Source organism: Theropithecus gelada, chromosome 6 (genome assembly GCF_003255815.1).
Source record: "Theropithecus gelada isolate Dixy chromosome 6, Tgel_1.0, whole genome shotgun sequence".
Classification (NCBI taxonomy): domain Eukaryota; kingdom Metazoa; phylum Chordata; class Mammalia; order Primates; family Cercopithecidae; genus Theropithecus; species Theropithecus gelada.
This window is the reverse complement of record NC_037673.1, coordinates 175,071,182-175,092,323: the sequence shown is the minus strand read 5'-3', so window position 1 is coordinate 175,092,323 and position 21,142 is coordinate 175,071,182. Positions and strand designations below refer to the sequence as shown.

The following is a 21,142-nucleotide window of genomic DNA, read 5'->3' as shown; positions in this document are numbered from 1 at the left end:
AATAACCAGTATTAAAAATGGGCAAAGGGTGTAGAGAGGTATTTTAAAAGGCTGGAAGAATATATGTCATAGTTGTTTCTGAGGACTGGAAACCTGGAATTCTCTCTCATAGCCTTTAAATTTTTAAAAAGGGATAGTAGATATAATTAGTCCATATGCCCAATATTTCTATTCAAAAAAAGATTAAATTTAAAGGCAAATAAAAGTAATACCTGGACAATTCATACTCACATCACTGGCCAATATGGGAAAGATGAAACTATGGAGAAAAATGAAAAAAGGAAAACAACTCTAATGTTGCACTGATGTGTCCCAAATCTATTACTGAACTTCATAACTGCATTTCATTTACAGGTTATAAACACGTCTGCACTTTTTTACACTTTACACTTTATTTCTCAACATCTGAGTTACTCATTTCTCATTATCTACTGTACAGTTCCAAGTGACTGATCAGTAATTCAGAGAAGCAGCAACAGAAGTGAAGAAATGTCTGTCATCAGCTGCTATCAAGTGTCTAGACTAATGTCCCTTAAGGTAGACTGGTTAACTAAACTATGATATACCCACATAATCAAAGAAAGAAGCCTCCGATGTACTGATATGGACGGGTCTCCAAGATATATTGGGAAATGCAAAATAGCTAAAAATAGAACAGGTGGCTGGGCGCGGTGGCTCACGCCTGTAATCCCAGCACTTTGGGAGGCCGAGGCGGGCAGATCACGAGGTCAGGAGATTGAGATCATCCTGGCTAACACAGTGAAACCCCGTCTCTACTAAAAATACAAAAAATTAGCCGGGCGTGGTGGCGGGCGCCTGTAGTCCCAGCTACTCGGAGACTGAGGCAGGAGAATGGCGTGAACCCGGGAGGTGGAGCTTGCAGTGAGCCGAGATTACACCACTGCACTCCAGCCTGGGCGACAGAGCGAGACTCCGTCTCAAAAAAAAAAAAAAAAAAAAAAAGAACAGGTGCAGGCTCCTAAGTAAATATTATCTGTTACCAACTGGATTAAAAATTGGGGAAAATACATATATTTACGGGCTTTTGTAGTCATCTCTGGAAGACTACCTAAGAAATGAGAATCATTACCTTTTTATCGGGAGAGATAATAGGGAGCTTGGAGACAAGGGTAGGAAGAAGACTTATTTTAAGTGAATGCTTATTTTTGAATTCTGAACCCTGTGACTACATCAGCCATTCAAATTTTAATTAATCACAATCTGAATCAGATTAACAGCAAACATCAAACAAACCCACATTGGGGAGCATTCTATGAAATAACTGGCCTGTACTCTTCAAAAGTATCCAAGTCATTGAAGATCAATCCTGAACTATTCTAGATGAAAGGACACCAAGGAGATACGACAGCTAAATACAATGTGTCGTCTGGATTGGATTCTGCACCAGGTAAAGGACACTTCTAGGACAGGTGGCAAAATCCAAGTAAGGTTTGTAGATGGGCTAACAGTATTGTATTGATGTAAGTTTTCTCATTTTGATAACTATTTTTATCATGTATGATAACAGAAAGCACACACAGACACTGAAGAGTGAAATGGGCATGTCTGTAATGTATTCTCCAGTGGTTCAGAAACATATTACATAAACGTCTGTGTGTACAGGAAGAGAAAAATGGCAAAGCGTTAATTCAGATGAAGACTATCCAGAAATTGTTTTATTTTTGCAGCATTTGTTGTTGCTGTTTTAGATGGAGTCTCACTCTGTCTCCCCGGCTGGAGTGCAGTGGAGTGATCTCAGCTCACTGCAACCTCTGCCTCCGGGGTTCCAATGATTCTCCCACCTCAGCCTCCTGAGTAGCTGGGATTACAGGTGTGCGCCACCACACCTGGCTCATTTTTTTGTATTTTTAGTAGAGACGGGGTTTCACCATGTTGGCCAGGTTGGTCTTGAACTCCTGACCTCAAATGATTGACCTGCCGCGGCCTCCCAAAGTGCTGGGATTACAGGTGTGAGCCACCGTGCCCGGCCTTGCAGCAGTTTTTAAAGTCTGAAATTATTTCATAATAAAAGTTAAAAAAAACACATACACACACCCACACACAAGATACCATTTTCCACCCTTGAAAATAACTAAAATTTAAAAAGCTTATAATACCTAATGTTATGAACTGTGTCCCCCAAAAGAGATATGTTGAAGTCCCAACTTCTAGTACCTTGCAATATGACCTTATCTGAAAACAGGGTTGTCTCAAATTTAACTATTAAGATGAGGTCATAAAAGAGTAGGGTGGGCCCCTATCCTTGTAAGAAAAATGGCTATTTGAAGACATCAACCCATAAGGATAACATCAGGTGACGAAGGAGATAGGGATGAGAGTGATGCAGCCATGCACCAAGGAACGCCAAAGAGTTCCAGCAAACCACCAGAAGCCAGAAGCTAGGAAGAGGCAAGGAAGGATCCCCCACGAGTTTCAGAGAACACGGCCCTGCAAATGCCTTAATTTCTGACTTCGGGCCTCCAAAACTGTGAGACAATACATTTCTATTGTTTTGAGCCACTCAATTTGTGGTACTTTATTACAGCAGCTCTTGGAAACAGATACACCAAGTATGGAAGAGCATGTGGAGCAACTGGAATTCTCAAATACTGTAGGAGGAAATGTACAATGGTACATATACTTTGGAAAATAGTTTAGCTGTTTGTTACCAAGTCAAATGTACACTTCACCTAGCAATTTCACTCCTAGGTATTTACCCAAGAGAAATGAAAGTATATATCCACAAACAGACTCATACATGAATGTTCAGAGCAGTTTTATTCCTAATAGCTAAAAACAGGAAACAAGTTGAACATGTCTGTTCACAAGTGAATGAACAAAATTGGTATATTCAACTGTGTGCTACTTAAGATATAAAAAGGAACAAACTATCACTACACACAATATCATGGATAGACCTGAAAAACACTACGCTGGGCAAAAAACGCCAGGCACAAAAGCATATATACTGTTTGATTTCATTTACATGAAGTTCTAGAAAGGGCAAGACTCTACAGACAGAACTCAACCCAGGGACTTCCTGGGGTGGGGGACGTGGACTAGAAGTGGCATGAGGACACTGTCTGGGGGTGATGCAAACGTTCTGTACCTTGACTGAGGGGGTGGCTATGTTGGTGCATAAATTTGTCAAAACTCGATGCTTAAAATGGGTTATTTTATTAAGCTGTGCCTCAGAAAAAGCTGATTTAAAAATTAACACTATTTTGACTACACAAATTAAAATTAGGTTACTGACAACCAAACCACAACTGTCATCAACCAAAATCTTCTGAATGCTTCCCCTTTCAACCTTTCCCTCTTCCAGAAACTCCCTTTCTCCAATACCCCCATTTTAAAAGTTATTTTGCCTTTTATAACTGAGTGTGATAATACTGAAGAAAGTAGTACAAATGGAAATCACAACAGTTTATACTAGCCTCCACGAAGCTTTCTTTAAACTGGTCTCTAATAAATAAACAAGTGATCCTAATAAATCAACGACCCCTAATATATAATTTTATGAAAAGAGAAAATGCCGTAAGTCTTCAATATTCCAGACAACAAGGCTAAGTTAGTTTAACCTTTAAAAGAAAGAAGTTAGGGTCAAGTCTTCTGATGCCTTATTTTCTTTTTCAGACAAGCCTAGAATCGTCACCTACCATCCCAGCTCCATGCTTCCCTCCATCTCATGGACACTACTTTTTCCTAGAAAAGCTTTGATCGTGCCAACTCCCTTATCAAAATTCCTCAGACTGACCTCCAACCCCATGGCCACCACCCCGCCAAACACACACACTCCTCCTTCCTGACACTTGGTCCTAAAGTTTTAATCCGATTTCTTCTACTCCAGCCAAGCATGTCTCACTATCAGTCACTGTCCCCTTCATTCCACCTCTAAAAGTCTATACACCAGGCTCTTGGCTGGGATGATACTAAGAATGCCTACAACTTGCTGAATAACTTCAACACTCCAGGAACCATGCCAGGCATTTTTTACTTTCATTATTTTATTTGAACTTTCAAGAGACCTATGAAGTAGCTATTATTATTAAATGAAATGAGCCATGTGAAATTCTTAACAATTGCATCTGTATGGCAGACACTTAGTTAATGCTGTAACTCCTATTATGACCATGAGGAAATAATGTTTCAGGAAAGTCAAGCCTCTTGCCAAGACACTGTAGCTATGAAATGGTAGAGTCGGGATTTAAACTCTGGACACACTGACTCCATTACAGCAAATCCTCTCCAGTTATCCCTTCCCAGCCCCTGAGATGGGCGAACACTACCTACTTCTCCTGGCCACCACCCTGATCCTCCCCTTCACTCAAGCTTGGAATACTGATCATGTGGGTCCCTAACGACACTTGTTCTTATTACCATATTCAGGTGCAATTATGACTGTATCCCATGCAGATGTGCCCTCTTTTATGATCCCTGAGAGCCCATAAGCCCTAAGCACCAGGACCAGCTTGCATATAATTTTTTCCCCTTTCTGACCCTTGAACAGCACCAAAAACACAGCAGGCCAGGGTATCCAGCTGAATAAGTGGCAGCTGGGAACAGAGGTCAGGAACACAGAGGGGGCTTTGTGAAAAATATCCAGCATTCTGCCATTTCAATAACCCGGTCCTCAGCAGTGAGGCCCACATGCAGTACAGGAGTAAGGGGGAGGTTTGAGAGAGAAAAATGAGCTCACCACAGCTCCCAAAGGCAGAAGCCAAGCAGCCATTGCCTTCTCCTTCCTTCCTGTGTTTCTTCCTTGGGGAGGGACAAAACCAGAGGAGGCAGAGCTGAGGGAAGGGAAAGAAGCCATGAGAAACAAGACTCCTCCAACAGCAACGAAAATACCTATAAATAAACTAAATAAGACCTGAATATTAGCTACATAAAGAAAATGATTTTCACGTATTAAGTTGACTTCATTATGCCTATTTAGCTATATAAAGATGAACAACAGAAGAGACATGACATGTTCTTGCACAAGATGTCTCAATATACAGGATGTCATTTCTTTAATTCATAAACTTAACACATTCCCAACCAAGTTATGCCTAAGTAACAATATTTTAAAGTTAATATGGGCCAAGCGCAGTGGCTCACGCCTGTAATCCCAGCACTTTGGGAGGCCAAGGTGGATCACTAGAGGCCAGGAGTTCGAGACCAGCCTGGCCAACATGGCGAAACCCTGTCTCTACTAAAAATACAAAAATTAGGGAGTGGTGGTGGGCGCCTGTAATCCCAACTACTCAGGAGGCTGAGGCAGGAGAATCACTTGAACTGGGGAGGTAGAGGTTGCAGTGTTGAGATCACACCACTGCACTCTGGCCTGGGTGACAGAGCAAGACTCCATCTCAAAAAAAAAAAAAAAAAAGGTTCATTAATTATGGAAAAAATATTTAAGTTGTGCGTTACAACAGCTAAGATTTTTTTTAAAAAAGAATACTGATGAGAGACAACATGCCCGCCAGTATTCACAAAGCTACAAGAATTGGAACACAGTATTACTGACTTATTCACCAGATATACTGTTGACCACCTACTGCATACCAGGCACCATTGCATGGGGTAGAGGTGGATACAGCTGTCAATAAAACAGATAAACTCTCTGCCATAATGGATGTTATAGCCAAACAGGGAAAGGATCAATGGAACAAATTAAAATTCTACCAACCTAAATGGTTCAAATACACATGTATGTGTATATGTATGTGTATGTGTGTATATATTTCATTCAAGATATGAAATAAGTGACATTTCATATCACCAAAGAAAAAAATTACTAAGTAAATTGTAACAAAGGCTTACCATTTGAAAAAAAAAGTAAATGTACACAAAACATGAAAGTACTAAGAGAAACTACAAACATTTTTGTGATCTCGTGGGACAGACAGCTTCTCTGCCAATGATGTCAAACACCCAAACGTGAAGAAAAGGTTTTCATGTCTGACCATACGAACCTGTGACATTTCTGCATAGTCAGGAAAGAAGCTTATTTATGTATGAGACACAACATTAAAATACAAAATGCAAACTGCATGAAAATATTCATTAGTGTTCAAAATGCAAATGTAAACAATCCTATCTTTTGCACCTCTCAGAAGTTCAAAAGAATACTAACATTCACAGTTGGTGTGGGTAAATCTCGCACTCTTACACTGCAAGTGTTTATATAAACTGGAACTTTTCTGGAGGGAATAAGACAGGAAGTATCAAAAGCCTTACTGTACCCTTGACCTAGAAATTTCACTTTAAGAGATTTTTTTTTTTTTTTGAGACGGAGTCTTGCTCTGTCGCACAGGCTGGAGTGCAGTGGCCAGATCTCAGCACTTTAAGAGATTTATAGAATAAGACAAAATGCAAAGATGTATGTAGCCAGATGGCCTATATTGTTTATAATACTGGGGGGGGAAAAAAAAAACAAAACCCTAACACAAAAACCTAAGGAGAGGATTAAATACGAGGATCCATACTTTCCCTCACACTCATTAAAACGACGACGTATTTAAAATCTGGTATAAGTAGATGGCGTCAACATATTGAAATGCTTTTTTTTCAGGTGTATTCTCTATCTTCATTGGATGTTTAGGCCAGTAAAAAACTATGAGGCTTAAGATTTGTGCACTTCAAACCCCTTACCAAACGCATCTCATGACTCAATTTTAAAAGATAGATGGTGAACAAGTTACTAATATTCATATTTGTTTAAAAACAAAGTGCAAAGTGTTTCTATGCTTATACACATATTCACGCTGCCATGCAGATTGATATATATTTTGAATGATTGTTTTAATCTGAATTTTCTAGTTGCGCTACAGTGAAATGGCTTAAGGGAAAAAAAAGATTCCGAGGTAGAAACCTGCACCACGTTGGCCTCCCAATTCTTATTGAGAGATGGGAGGTGAACCCACGCCAGCGCCCTCCAAATGAGCACCAGAGGGCGGGTCCCCAGACACGGTTTACACAAAGGGCAGATGCTGCGCAGGGAGACCCGGCCTCTCGCCCAGAATCCCCAGGATGTCTGCGGGGCAGGTTCGCTCCACGTTCGCAGCATCTGCCCTGTCCCAGGACAAAAAGCGGCTGGGGAAAGCCAAGGAGGAACCCGGCTCTGAGCGACTCCTGGAACCTTAGGCCCCTCCCTGACCCGTGGTGGCTGGTGTGGCCCTTGTTTGAGCCCCCATCCCCGCTGCTCCCGGGCTGTGATTCCTCCTCGGCGCCTGACCAGGACCGCGCTGGAGGTCGGCTGCCCGTGTGCTCCTACCGCCAGCTCCTGGGGAAGAAGGAGCGCACCGGGAGCTGGAGGCCGCGCCCCCGGCCCATCTGCGGCGGGCCCGCCCCTCAGCCCTCAGGAGGCAGGGGCCTCGCCCCGCAGTGCGGAGCTCCTCCTGCGGGGGCCTACGAGACGCAGGCTGGCGCGCACCCCCGCCACCGGCCCCGCACTCACCCTCTCCCAGCAGGAGCGCAGGAGCGGGAGCAGTGGCGACCGACGCAGCAGCCCCCGGCGCTTACGGCCCGGAGCGCCGGACTACATTTCCCACAAGGCAGCGGGGCTGCAGCACGAACAGGCCGTGGGAGTGCGCAGGCACGGGGGCCCAGAGGGCAAGGCTGTGCCAGTGGCCAGCAGCGGTGGCCCACTGTGTGGCCGCTGCAGGTCATCGGTGTGTCCAGGCGGGACGCGGGGTTCCCAGGCGGCCCCTTACCCCGCTGTCTGGCCAGGTGTGGTGGCTCACGCCTGTAATCCCAGCACTTTGGTAGGTGGTGGATCACCTGAGGTCAGGAGTTCGAGACCAGCCTGACCAAAATGGAAAAACCTTGTTTTCACTAAATATGCTTAAAAAAAAAAAAAAAAAGAAAAAGAAAAAAAAGGCCGGGCATGGTGACGCATGCCTGTACTCCCAGCTACTTGGGAGACAGGCAGAATTGCTTGAACCCGGGAGGTGGAGGTTGCACTGAGCTGAGATTGTGCATTGCACTCCAGCCTGGGCAACAACAGTGAAACTCTGTCTCAAAACAGACAAGCAAAAGATTAGCTGGGCACGGTGATGTGCGCCTGTAATCCCAGCTACTCTGGAGGCTGAGGCAGGAGAATCGCTTGAACCCGGAAGGCAGAAGTTGCACTGAGCTGAGCTCGTGCCATTACACTCTAGCCTGGGCGACAGAGCAAGACTCTGTCTCAAAACAAAAACAAAAAGAAAAGAAAAGGAGCCTCTCTTTGGAGTCTGTGGGCATCCACCCCATGGGGAGGGGAGGTGGCCCTGGCTAAGCCTCACTGTCCTCTGAAAGCATGGAACCCAGAGGTCCTCCTTACCAAGGAATAATGAAGAGATGAGGCTGCACAGTGCCGCACGTGTTGCGGGCCTCTCAGGAGTCACTACCACACCCCGTCCCCCAACTCACTCACTGTCAGGCACTGCTCGGAGTGCTTCAGAATTATCAATGTACAGAATGTAGACAAAATCTCCATCAGTTAAATGTGTGGCCTATGTTTGGGTAATTTCAAATGGATCTGCCACGTTGGAACTTGGAGAAGTGCAGATCAACGTAGTAGCTTATATGGTAACACTTAGTTTTCTAAAGGTAGCTGCTAATTTCCTCTGCTTCTTTCACTGTGACAAAGACACTCTCCTTACCCAAACTTTAGGCCTCTAAGCCCCTCTTTTTAACCAGGCCTTGTCCTGGGCCTGCAAGTCCCTAGAATCCTGCTAGAGAGCCAATCCTCAATAGTTAGCCAAATTTCTCATCTGCCACCTTGAAGTCTTAAGTCCTTGACCTGCCTTTAGCGACAATCCCCATACCCCTGATGTCTGCTTTTAGACATTTTTCACCCACTGACCCCTCACTGTGCTTGTACGCTTTATAAATCCCAGGCTGGCTTTGCTGTAATCAGAGTTGAGCTCAGCTTTACTGAAGCTGCTTTCCTCCACTGCAATACTTAATAAAATCTGTTTTACTGTCTTTAATACCTTTTTCTTTCACAACTGTCTGAACTATTTCAAAATACTGAAAAATACGAAAAACTTAACTATTCATATAGTCAACCTAAGGTAACCCAGATAGCCCCAAACATTATTAACTAAAAAATCTACTGCTGCACTAAGACGTATGGCTTGAACAAGTTGTCTCCGGAATCACAAGAACACTGTCACATGGAAACCTCCTAAACATATTCATCACAGTTGTTCTGGTAGAGAAATGGTCCTTCATCAACCTCCACAACATAGAGTGTGCAATTTCAAAAAGTAGGGAAAGAGGTTGGGGTGGAAGAAAGAAAATCAGAAAACTTGAAACAAACAGTAAACAAGAAAATGACAGCAATAAATCCAAGTCTATGAATAATCACTACATAGGCACATGGAATGAGCTTTCGAATGAAAAGAAAAGGTCGGGCGTGGTGGCTCACGCCTGTGATCCCAGCACTTTGGGAGGCTGAGGCAGGCGGATCACCTGAGGTCGGGAGTTCAGGATGAGCCTGACCCACATAGAGAAACCCCTTCTCTATGAAAAATACAAAATTGGTCAGGCATGGTGGAGCATGCCTGTAATCCCAGGTACTCGGGAGGCTGAGGCAGGAGAACTGCTTGAAGCAGAGAGGCAGGCAAAGGTTGCAGTGGGCTGGGATTGCATCATTTCATTCCAGACTGGACAACAGGAGTGAAACTCTGTCTCAGAAAAACAAAAAAACAAACAAAAAAAACTGTCAGAATAGATTTGTAAAAATCTAGCTATTAAAACATGAGGATAAACAAAGGTTAAAAGTCAAAGGTGGAAAAAGATAAAACAGGCAAATACTAAACATAGAAAGTTTATGTAGCTACATTTAGATCAAACAAAAACTTTAAGGTAAAAAATATTGCTACAGGTAGAGAAGGTAATTACATAATGATAAAAGGATTAATTTAGCTAGGCACAGTGGCTCACGCCTATAATATTCTAGCACTTTGGGAGGCCGAGGCAGGTCAATCACCTGCGATCAGGAATTCGAGACGAGCCTGCCAACATGGTGAAACCCCGTCTCTACTAAAATACAAAATTACCCAGGTGTGGTGGCGGGCACCTGTAGTCCCAGCTACTCGGGAGGCTGAGGCAGGAGAATCACTTGAACCCAAGAAGCGGAGATTGCAGTGAGCTGGTATCAGGCCACCGCACTCCAGCCTGGGCAACAAGAGCGTGACTGTCTTAAAAAAAAAAAAAAAAAAAAGGCATTAATTTATCAGGAAAGAAAATATTTTAAACTTTTATGTATTTAATAACTAAGATACAAAATACGTAAAGCAAACATGGGCAGAACCAAGAGTTCTGAGAAATCCACCACAGCAGGGAGTCAGTTTTAGTTTTGTTTCCTTTCTTTTTTGTAGGGATGGGATCTTACTCTGTTGCCCAGGCTGGTCTCAAGCAATCCTCCTGCCTTGGCCTCCCCAAATGCTGGGATTATAGGCCTCAGACACCACCCTGGCCTCAGAGTTTTTAACCTACCTTCTCAATAACTAATAGAAAAGCTGACAAAAAGGTCACTATAGATATGAAATATATGAAAAGCAAAATTAGTTTTATATTAATGAATGGACATGTAGGCTAGTCCATCCCAAAACTGAAGAAAACACATGTAAAAGCATATATTTATTTACGAAAAGATCTCATACTAGTCTGTAAAGTAGCCTCAACACATTTCAAAGAATTGGTATCACACGAGACCATATTCTTTGACAATGTAATTAAACTAGACATTTTTTAAAAGACTAGAAACTTTTTAGAAAAGATTGAGGTAAAGGGAATGTTGAGAGGAAATTTTGCAGCCTTCAAAGCATACAGTAAAGAAGAAAAGAAGGCAGATTGGGTAGAACACATCTAATTTTGTTCCCTCCCCATATGTATTGATGGAGTTCAGGACACACACTGCCAAAATATGGCACCTCATCATTTGAGAAAACAGCAGAAACAGGAAGGACTTTTCCACACATCTCCCACAAAGCAGGTTGTAAAACCTAGCACGAATTTACTAAACTTCCCCTGAAGCAGGTCGTAAGATTCTCATGTGAGATTTGCCCTCCCTGTACCTGGAGGAAAGTAACATCTTTATTGCTGAAGACACATAGTCACAGAGAAAACTCTGAACAAACAGGCCTTGCTAAGTTGCCCCCAGTGTATTACCATTAGATCATATCCTCTTCGTCCATTTATATTTCTCTGTGACTTCACCAAAGTTAGCATAAAAATATACAACTGTTTCTTTGGGACTTCTTTTCCTTATGTAGGCTGCTGTGTCATGTAAAACTTACATTAAACAAACTTGTATGTTTTGCTCTTGTTAATCTGTCTTTTGTCTCAAGGGTCTCAGCCACGAACACAGACGGCCAAGGAAAATGTATTTTGCCTCCTCTGTACCACTAAAAGCAAATGTAAAGGATTGTTTGAAAGCTTGTTAATTCACAAGGTCAGGTAGAACAAGTAAGGACACGCCAGCAACATTTTAAATCTTGGAAGCAGATGGATGTTATTTTCTTGGCAAACCTGAAATATTGCCAAATTCGACAGCTGTAGGAAAGGTAAAAGCCAGGCTGGGTACAGTGGCTCATGCCTGTAATCCCAGCACCCTGGGAAGCTGAAGTTGCGGGATCACTTGAGACCGCAAGTTCCAGGGCAGCCTGGGCAACATGGCAAGATGCTGTCTTTACAAAAAATAAAGGCAGGAAGGAATAGAGTATCTTTACTGTTTTGTGCAAAAGTAGTCAGAACTGCTGTTATGTATAACGCTGCTGACCTCCAAGCCTTGGAGGAAAAAGGTTAAGTACGAACTTTCCGTTCTTAGGCACACGACCAAAAGGCCTGGACAATGAGAAACTTTTTCTGGACTGGTTCCACTGATGCTTTTGTCCATGAAATCAGGAAGTACCTTGCCAGTAAGGGACTGCTCTTGAATTTTCTTTTGATATTGGACAATGACCCTGGTCATCCAGAATCCCATGAGTTCAATATCAAAGGCACTAAAGTGGCCCACTGTATTAATATTAAATAATGTGGACTTTGTAGACAAAGAAAATTGAGAGAGGAAAATTACATAATGATAAAGGGCTAATCTACCAAAAAGGTATAGCAATCAGTTTTTAATATTTTAAAATGTTTCGTAGAGACAGGATCTACCTATGTTGGCCAGACTAGTATCGAACTCCTGGCCTCAAGTGATCCTCCCACCTCAGCCTCCCAAAGTGCTAGGATTACAGGCATATGTCACCATGCCCAGCTTTGGTCCATCCCTCCCCCCGCCTTTTTTTTTTTTTTTTTTTTAGACAGTCTCGCTTGTTGTCCAGGCTAGAATGCAGTGGTGCAATCTCAGCTCACCGCAACCTCTGCCTCCCAAGTTCAAGCAATTCTCCTAACTCATCCAAGTAGCTGGGATTACAGGCACCCGCCACTATGCTCAGATAATTTTTGTATTTTTAGTAGATACGGGGTTTCACCATGTTGATCAGGCTGGTCTCAAACTCCTGACCTCAAGTGATCCACTTGCCTCAGCCTCCGAACGTGTTGGGATTATAGGTGTGAGTCACTGCACCCAACCTAGCTTTGCTTTTTTCTTTCAAATTTTACAGCACGCTTAAAAATGGTTTATGTTCCAACATTACAATACTAAGGGATTCTGTATCTATGTATTTACCTTTATCAGAGCTTTATATTTTCATAGTTTCATGTTGTTATTACTTTTTATTTAAAGAATTCTCTTTAGCATCTTTTTGAGACAAGAGTCTCTGTTACCCAGGCTACAGTGCAGTGATGCGATCTTAGCTCACTGCAACCTCCACTTCCCAGGTTCAAGGGATTCTCGTGCCTCAGCCTCCCATCTAACTGGGACTACAGACGCACGCCACTATACATGAATACTTTATGTATTTTTAGTAGAGATGGTTTTCACCATGTTGGCTAGGCTGGTCTCAAACTCCTGACCTCAAGTGATCCCCCTGCCTTGGCCTTCCAAAGTGCCGGGATTATAGGCATGAGCCACCTCACCTGGCCAGATCTCCATTTCTTTAGGGTTGGTTTCTGGAGGTTAGTTTCTTTTATTAGGACATGTTTCACTCTTTCTTTATAGCTTTGTGATCTTTTGTTGAGATTTGGCCATTTGAAAAAACAGTCCCCTCCAGGAGTCTTTGAGGATTGGCTTTGTATAAAAGAAGATCGTCATCATTTAGCATAACTAGAGATTCTGGGATTGTCTCAAACTTTTTCTGGGGATGCTACTTTCTCTGGGCTTGTGCATAGAGCAAGGTTTTCGCCTGCTTCTTCTTTAGAGATTGCAACCTCTTGTTCCTCTGACTGTTTGCAGTATTAGTCTCTCTGGTGATGTAACAAGCTCCAGTGCTCACCTTTGTCCTCAGCAGCCCCCAATCTAGCATCCAAACTACTAATTCCAGTCAGTACTCTGAGTCTCATGAGACAGAAACCATGCCCTTGGAAAGCACCATGAAAAGCTAAAACATTGGATGCACAGCCCACTCTTCTTCCCTCCTGAGGGAAAACCTGAGGGCTGAGTGTTGTTTTCCTCATCACACCTTGCCATGCGAGGCAGTGGGAGTGGCTCGGGTGGGTGAAATATCAAAAATTTTCTACCACTCTGATGTGTCTCTTCTCTGCACTCACTTGGGGTGCTACAACCTCTTAAATAGTGTCTGCAATTCTCACAAAAGCAATTTGGTTTGTAATTTGATGTTTAGTTGATGTCTCTGTGGGAGAACAAGAGACTAGGGCTTCCTATTCTGCCGATGTCATTTCCCTGGGTTAAAAATTCTTTTATTTCGGCCGGGCGCGGTGGCTCAAGCCTGTAATCCCAGCACTTTGGGAGGCCGAGACGGGTGGATCACGAGGTCAGGAGATCGAGACCATCCTGGCTAACACGGTGAAACCCCGTCTCTACTAAAAATACAAAAAACTAGCCGGGCGAGGTGGCAGGCGCCTGTGGTCCCAGCTACTTGGGAGGCTGAGGCAGGAGAATGGCCGGAACCCGGGAGGCGGAGCTTGCAGTGAGCTGAGATCCGGCCACAGCACTCCAGCCTGGGAGACAGAGCAAGACTCCGTCTCAAAAAAAAAAAAAAAAAAAAAAAAAATTCTTTTATTTCAATACTTGAAAAACATTGTGCCTCTGTGGTTTCTGCTGAAAAATCTGTTTTCATTTGATTTTTATCCCTATAGGTAAGGTGTGATTTTTCTCTCTCGTCTCCAGATTTTTAGTTTTCCGAAGTTGAACTGTGATGTATTTTGGTGTGGATTCCTCGGTTTCATGCTTCTGGGGGTCTGGTCAGCTTGTTGAATGTATAGGTTCACACTTATTGCTAAACTTGTGAATTTTCAGCCATTAATACTTCAAATATTTTCCAGGCCCACTCTTTCTTCTCTCTCTCCTGAACTGATTATATTGTTAGATCTTTTATTACAGTTCTACAGATTTCCTGAGTCTCTGCTTTTCTTCCAGTCTGTTTTCTCTCTGTATTTAAGACTGAGTAAATTCTATTATATCTTTAAATCCACTGATACTTTGCTCTGTTCTCTCAGTTCTGCTGTTGTGCCTATGAGGTGAGTTTTTAAATTTTTGGTTACTGTATTTTAGTTCTAAAATTTCCTTTTTTTTTTTTTGAGACAGAGTCTCACTCTGTTGCCCAGGCCGGAGTGCAATGGCATGATCTTGGCTCACTGCAGCCTCCACCTCCTGGGTTCAAGCGATTCTTCTGCATCAGCCTCCCAAGTAGCTGGGACTACAGATGCCCACCACCACACCCGGCTAATTTTTGCATTTTTAGTAGAGACAGAGTTTCACCATATTGGCCAGGCTGGTCCTGAACTCCTGACCTCATGATCTGCCCGCCTCGGCCTCCCAAAGTGCTGGGATTACAGGCATGAGCCACCGCGCCCAGCCTAAAATTTCCATTTTTTTCTTTATCTCACTTCTTTGCTTACAGTCTTTTTATTTCAAACATTTTCATAATTGCTCATTGAAACGTTTATGATGGCTACTTAACAATCTTTGTCACATAATTCTAACATGTCTATCATTAACTTGTTAGTGTCTACTGATTGTCATTTTTCATTCAAGTGATCTTCCTGGCTCTTGACATGACTTTTTGTTGAAACTTGACCATTTTTGGTATTATGTGATAAAACTCTGAATCTTATTTGACCAGGTGGACTAGAAGTTCAGGTTCCTCATTTGACATCTCTGGATACCACACGATATTAAGGGTCTCCATTTTACTTCGTGTGGGTGAGATTTCTGGCAGCTCACTAGGCCTGCACTGAGATAACTGTGGTTGGGAGGTACAAGCGTGCCTTAGTCCTGCTCCCTATTTAGTTCCAGCAACACTGTGGGGCTGGAATGTGGTCTGATTACTGCTGGGCAGGGGCAAATGGTCTTACTCTGCACTAGGCCCACATTACACCAACCTAGCAGAAATGGGAAACTATGCCTTCTTCCTACTGGGTGGGGATGGAAGCCCCTTCTGCACATGGTCCCCACTATTATTGCTGAGATGGGGCAGGTGCTCACTGCCAGCCAGTGTGGATGAATAACCTAGCTCTTGGCCTCTGACACGACCCAGCAGGGGTTTTATGAGCCTTCTTTACATCCTAATAAGGGTGGAAGTTTAGACTTCCCACTTGGCTTTTGCTGGTGTGCATAGTCATGGGTGCAGCTTTATCTGGTTGTCTGACTAAAGTAGAGTGGCTGTCTAAAGTTTTCTGTCTTCCTAGACTGCCAAATTCCTGGTCCTTTGGGTAGAGACTTTTCTTAGAGCTTCTTTTTTTGGTGGGTCTCTGTCGGTGTTTCTGGGTTTCTACCTTCTTCAGCTCCAAGTCTGGGATATATGAGGTAAAAAGAATCACCACCGGCCAAGCATGGTGGCTCACACCTGTATCCCAGCACTTTGGGAGGCCAAGGTGGAAGGATCACTTGAGCCCAGGAGTTGGAGCCTGGGAAACATATGGAAACCCATCCCTGCAAAAAAAATAGCCAGGCACAGTGATTGATGCATGGTACAGGACTGTGGTCCCAGCTATTTTGGAGGCTGGGGTAGGAGGATCACTTGGGCCCAGGAGGTCAAGACTGCAGTAAGCCGTGATCACATCATTGCATTCCATCCTGGGAACAGAACAAGACCCTGTCTTGAAGGAAAAAAAAAAGAAAGAAAGAAAGAAAGAAAAGAATCACCAGAGTCTTATGGTTGTTTATAATATACAAGGTTTCCGATGTATGGGATAAATAAGGAAAGGTACATCTGTCTATTCCATCTTCCTGGAACAATCTGATTTTTAGGTTGAAAATTTAATTTGTAATACATAATTATTTTATTGAATGATATATACCAATATATTGTTTTATTGAACAATATATACCAACAGGAAAACAGTAAAATTTCTTTGTAGTTCTTTTTGTCCTCAGGTCAACTCATCTTGAAACCTCTACACAAAAATTCATATGATGAAAATTTACAATTTTGAGTTGATCTATACCATATACCACTAAGAACCATAAAGCAGGATATTACATAATAATGTGGAATTTCTAGAGCTGAAAAGGCTAGACACTATGTAACTTGAAGCGGAATGGGGACTGGAAAACATACAAGTTTCTTGACTGTTCAATGCTCTCAAAGAAAGTTACGTAAGAAAATAAAATATTTTCATTTTTTATAGATCTTAGAAATTATATTACTGAAATAACTGACTTTACAGCCTGGAACAGACTGAACTATGTTACTAACAAAATATCTTCTGATCTTGAAAGACTAATTGCACCTTAATTTTTAAAAATATAACCATGTCAGCTTTAATTAAGAATTCTACCATCTGTAGTATTTGGCAAAATACCAGAACAGTTTCAGACACCAAGAACAGAAATAACCTTTTTAGTTCTCCTTAAGAACTCTTCTTACAGACTCGCCCAAAGCCCTACTCCCAAGAATCAGTCTTTCAGTTTCTCAAGCCAGAAATGACTAAATAATCTTTGAATCATCTATTCTATCAGATAACTCTTCCTAAAATAGTCTTCAAATTGGTCATTTGCTCCTCAGAAATATACAGTGAATTAATGTGTCCATCATCATATCCAAACTCCTGCAGTCTTAGACAGCATTCAAAGTCTCTGGCAGGGTAACTATACCTTTCATTTCAAATATTTTTATTTTATCCTATCAGGAGCCCTCTACACCAGGTCCCTGCAAATACTAGATTTACTCTTCCTCTGAGCCTTTTGCTCCTGCATTACTCTTGGCCTTGCCTCCCAAGAGTACTTCATTTCCACGTATTATTACATCTCTCCTTGAGACTTGGGTAATTTCTTTTTGCTCTAAGTTCTTAGAACACAACGTTGGGCACTTCATCAGTCTTCTGCTTACTAAGGAAGAAATCTGATCTTATATACACATACACATACATCATGATATATCATGACTAAGTAGAATTTATTTCAGGAATGAAACATTGGGTAACACCAAAATTCAGACAATTATCTATTAAAAGAATGAAGAGAAAAACAAAATGATCATTTCAACCAATGCAGAAAATGGACATGACAAAATATTACTCCCTTTTATGATAAAAACTCACATCACACTAGGAATATGAGGGAATGTCCTTATTCTGGTAACAGGGATCCACAAACAATTTTTTTGGTGGGGGCAGGGGTGGGGGGCGTGCATGGGGGAGGCAGAGTCTTGCTCTTTCCCCAAGCTGGAGTGCAGTGGTGGGATCATAGCTCACTGCAGCTTCAACCTCCTGAGCTCAAGCAATTCTCTTACCTCAGCATCCCAAGTAGCTGGGACTACAGATGTGCACCACTATGCCTGGCTAATTTTGTTGCTGTTGTTGCTCAGGCTGGTCTCGAACTCCTGGGCTCAAGCAATCTTCTTGTCTTGGACTCCCAAAGTGCTGGGATTACAGGTGTGAGCCACCATGCCCAGCCTGGAAAGAAAGCTAACATAATATTAAATAGAGAAATATACTTATCGTTTCTATTCAACAATGTACTGGCCTGTGCTAGTGCTATAACGTAAGAAAAATAAATAAAATGTATTATGATTGGAAAGGAGAAATAGAACGGAAATTATTTAGATGATCGTATGTGCAGAATATCCAAAAGAATCTACAAGCAAGCTATTAGAAATAAGTAAATTTAGCTAGGTTGCTGAATACAAGGTCAATATACAAAAACCAATTATACTTCTATATACTAGTAACAAACAGGAATGAAGTTTTAAAATACAATTTGCAATAATACCATGAACACATCATGCCTCCTTGCCACTGAACAAGCTTTTCCCCAATTTGTAATGCCTTTCCATCTACCTCCACATGCCTGTTGAATTCTGACATTTCTTTCCAGTCTCTTCAGATTTACCACTTTTTAAAAAGCATTTTCTCTCCCTTCCTGAGTTTTCAAACTTTAATTCACGAGCAAATTTTTTTCTTATAATTAAAAATAACAACTATCAAATACATGAAACTGACAAACATGGTGATTTCTTATTGAAACAAGGGTAGGAAATAAAACTCAAGAGCCTTGACTTCCCAAGAAACCTCCAGGGCAAGGACTGAAACTCATTAAGCACCCAAATACCCAAATTGCGACTCTTAGCAACAACTTAAAAAATGAAGTCTTTCTCCTATCTTAGAGAACATGAGTCAGCAGGCAGAAAATTCCTTCACCTCCAAATCACTTACCTGTATTCCCATCTTTATGTGGGCTTTTCCCTCCCTGAAGTTAAGGTTAATTCCTCCACCTATGCTATGACTCGAATTTATTTCAGAAAAGTTGTTCCTCCCAGCGATGTCTTCTTTAATCCACCCTCAACAAGTGTATACATTAAATCATTAAAATAGAAATGCTCCCTAAGTCATTCTTCCCTTCAATTATATTTAAAATACAGTCTTCAACAGTCTACTTGTTCACCCTCCTTCAATGAAATTTCTCTTGCCAAAGTCTACAATTATCTCCTTATTTACCAATTTACTCTCCTTATTACTTCATTTATAGCACCTGACACTACTGCCCATCTGAGATTCATTTATCCCTTGGGCTCAGTGACATCACTCTTTTGCCTTTTCTCCTACATAAAGGGCCATTCCTTTTCATCTTTGCACAATTCCTTCATCTACTTCTTGTATATTGATGTTTTCCTGGGTTGTACCCATGATCCCTTTCTCATTCCAATCTATACATTCTCATGGTCAATTTACATGTGCCAAGCTTTTCACTACTAACTATATCTTAAGTACTCCTAACTCAAGCCATCCAGCTCAAATTGACCTTTTGGGTTTGGATGACTAATTTAACACGTATAAAATCAAACTGTTTACCCCTATATTGCCTACAAGGCATATCACACCACCGTCTATCCAGGTAACTAAGGCGCAAACCTAGCAGTTAATCTACCCTGTGTGTCAATCACCTTCCCCAATTATTTGATTTCAAAAACTATGCCCTATCTATTCTTACTACATTAGCATGTGCAACATATTCTTCACTGACTATCCTTGCTTAAGCTTAGAGCCTCCTTCACTCATCACTGGAGGCTGAATTCTAGGCTTCAGTCTGTTCAGCAATCTTCAATCTCCTAAATTCATCTTCTACACATTCGTGCAATACAGGTTCCATTACTTAAAATCGATACTTGGTACCCTAAATTTCAGAATAAAATTCAAATTCCTTAGTTTGGCAAGTAAGACCTTTTGTTTCCTAGCCACTGCCTCCTTCTCAAGCTTCAGTATCTTTTTTCATTACTTCCTATATTCTCTACAAATGTAGTATGCTGTTACCCACCCACCCTATACCTTTGCACATGCGGTTCTCTCTATTTAGAATCTCACTTTATGAAGAATACCTACTATTCTTCCAAAACTGGGCTCAGACATCATGGTCTCTGGGACACTATTGCTGGTCTCTCCTGGTTTGCTTGGTTAGTCTTCCATATTTCTGCATCCCATGCAAATCTCTCCATTTGTATTCTGCAACACAGTATCACAGCTTAACTATTTACCTGTGAAAACCCCTTTAACACATAATAATTTGCTTACTCCCTTTAACCTTCTCGTCTCCATCCACTCAATTCGTGACTTCTTTAAGGTCTGTTTCTTTCTTCATTAAATTTCTAGAGCTCAGGATAATATCTGGCCCAAACTCGGGCATAAACAAACATTACTAAGTAAATCAGTTTTGAAATTTATAATTATTTCTAAAGAATTTCCTTTGCAGTCTGAAACCTTAAAAACCCTATGAGGAAAACAAACTTTTCTTTCATAAACTGATTCCTTTTGAAAATTGTCACAAGTGATAGGTTCTTTAAACAATTAGGATTTCATCTGCAGCCAACTAAAAAAATATTAATAGCTTTAACCTTAAAGTGATTGCCTCAACAAACAAAATGCTTCAACCTAAACTATCTAACATTACTGTTCAGAGCATAGCAAGTATGGTTTCATAATAAATATGACTTCAAGACAATAAAGAAAAACTTCTGAAAACAAAACTAGGAAATGTGTAGCAAATATGGGAGGCTATTAGATGTTGTTTGGAAATGACTAGAACGAAGAAGGTAACAGATTTTTTTTTTTTTAATAAAAGTCATGCATGAAGTTTGACAATAGGTCAGGAAAAGGTAAATTCCAGACACTAAGAGGTAGTTCAGTTAGTTTTCATCTCTTATTTGGTCCTTTGCTCTAATACTGCGTGTGTGTGTGTGTGTGTGTGTGTGTGTATATATACATATATTAGGAGAAAGCGCGAATGTAGTCCCCTACTACCATAAATTATGCAGTCGAGTTTTCCACATTTTGGGAAACTGAAGGGGTCGGCACATCCAGAGGGCAATGGATAAGCCTCGCTCTGGGAAAACCACCTTTGTGATCATGGTGTCTCCCCTGCCAGGTAAGTATATATTGCATATATTTTTAAGACCAATTGTTTTGTTTGCTATGAAAATGTCTGCTGTAATAAATATATTTATATAATAGTAGCTTACACAATTGTTTTTCTAATGAAAAATTCAGCACCTCCACACCCAGACTGTTCTCATTTTTGCATGTCATAGATAGCATGTATTATATAAAGAGAGATTTTATAAACATACCTTTTATCTTACAAATGGCCAATTTCAATGTCTGCAAC

At 41.5% G+C, this 21,142-nt stretch overlaps 1 protein-coding gene and 1 non-coding gene across 4 annotated transcripts in view; both read right to left on the bottom strand.

The window, feature by feature from the left end:
• Positions 1-7,533, bottom strand: part of ZFP2 (ZFP2 zinc finger protein) — a 36,490-nt gene extending 28,957 nt beyond the window's left edge. The window contains exon 1 of one of the 3 annotated variants that reach the window (XM_025388295.1): positions 7,445-7,533. The gene's annotated coding sequence lies outside the window, so the exon portion shown is untranslated. The remainder of the gene's footprint in view (positions 1-7,444) is intronic. The other 2 variants (XM_025388296.1, XM_025388297.1) reach the window with 2 other exon arrangements.
• Positions 7,534-20,746: 13,213 nt separating this feature from the next.
• On the bottom strand, positions 20,747-20,910 carry LOC112627307. Its single transcript, XR_003120144.1, has one exon. It is a non-coding gene; the product is annotated as a U1 spliceosomal RNA (small nuclear RNA).
• Positions 20,911-21,142: the final 232 nt, after the last annotated feature.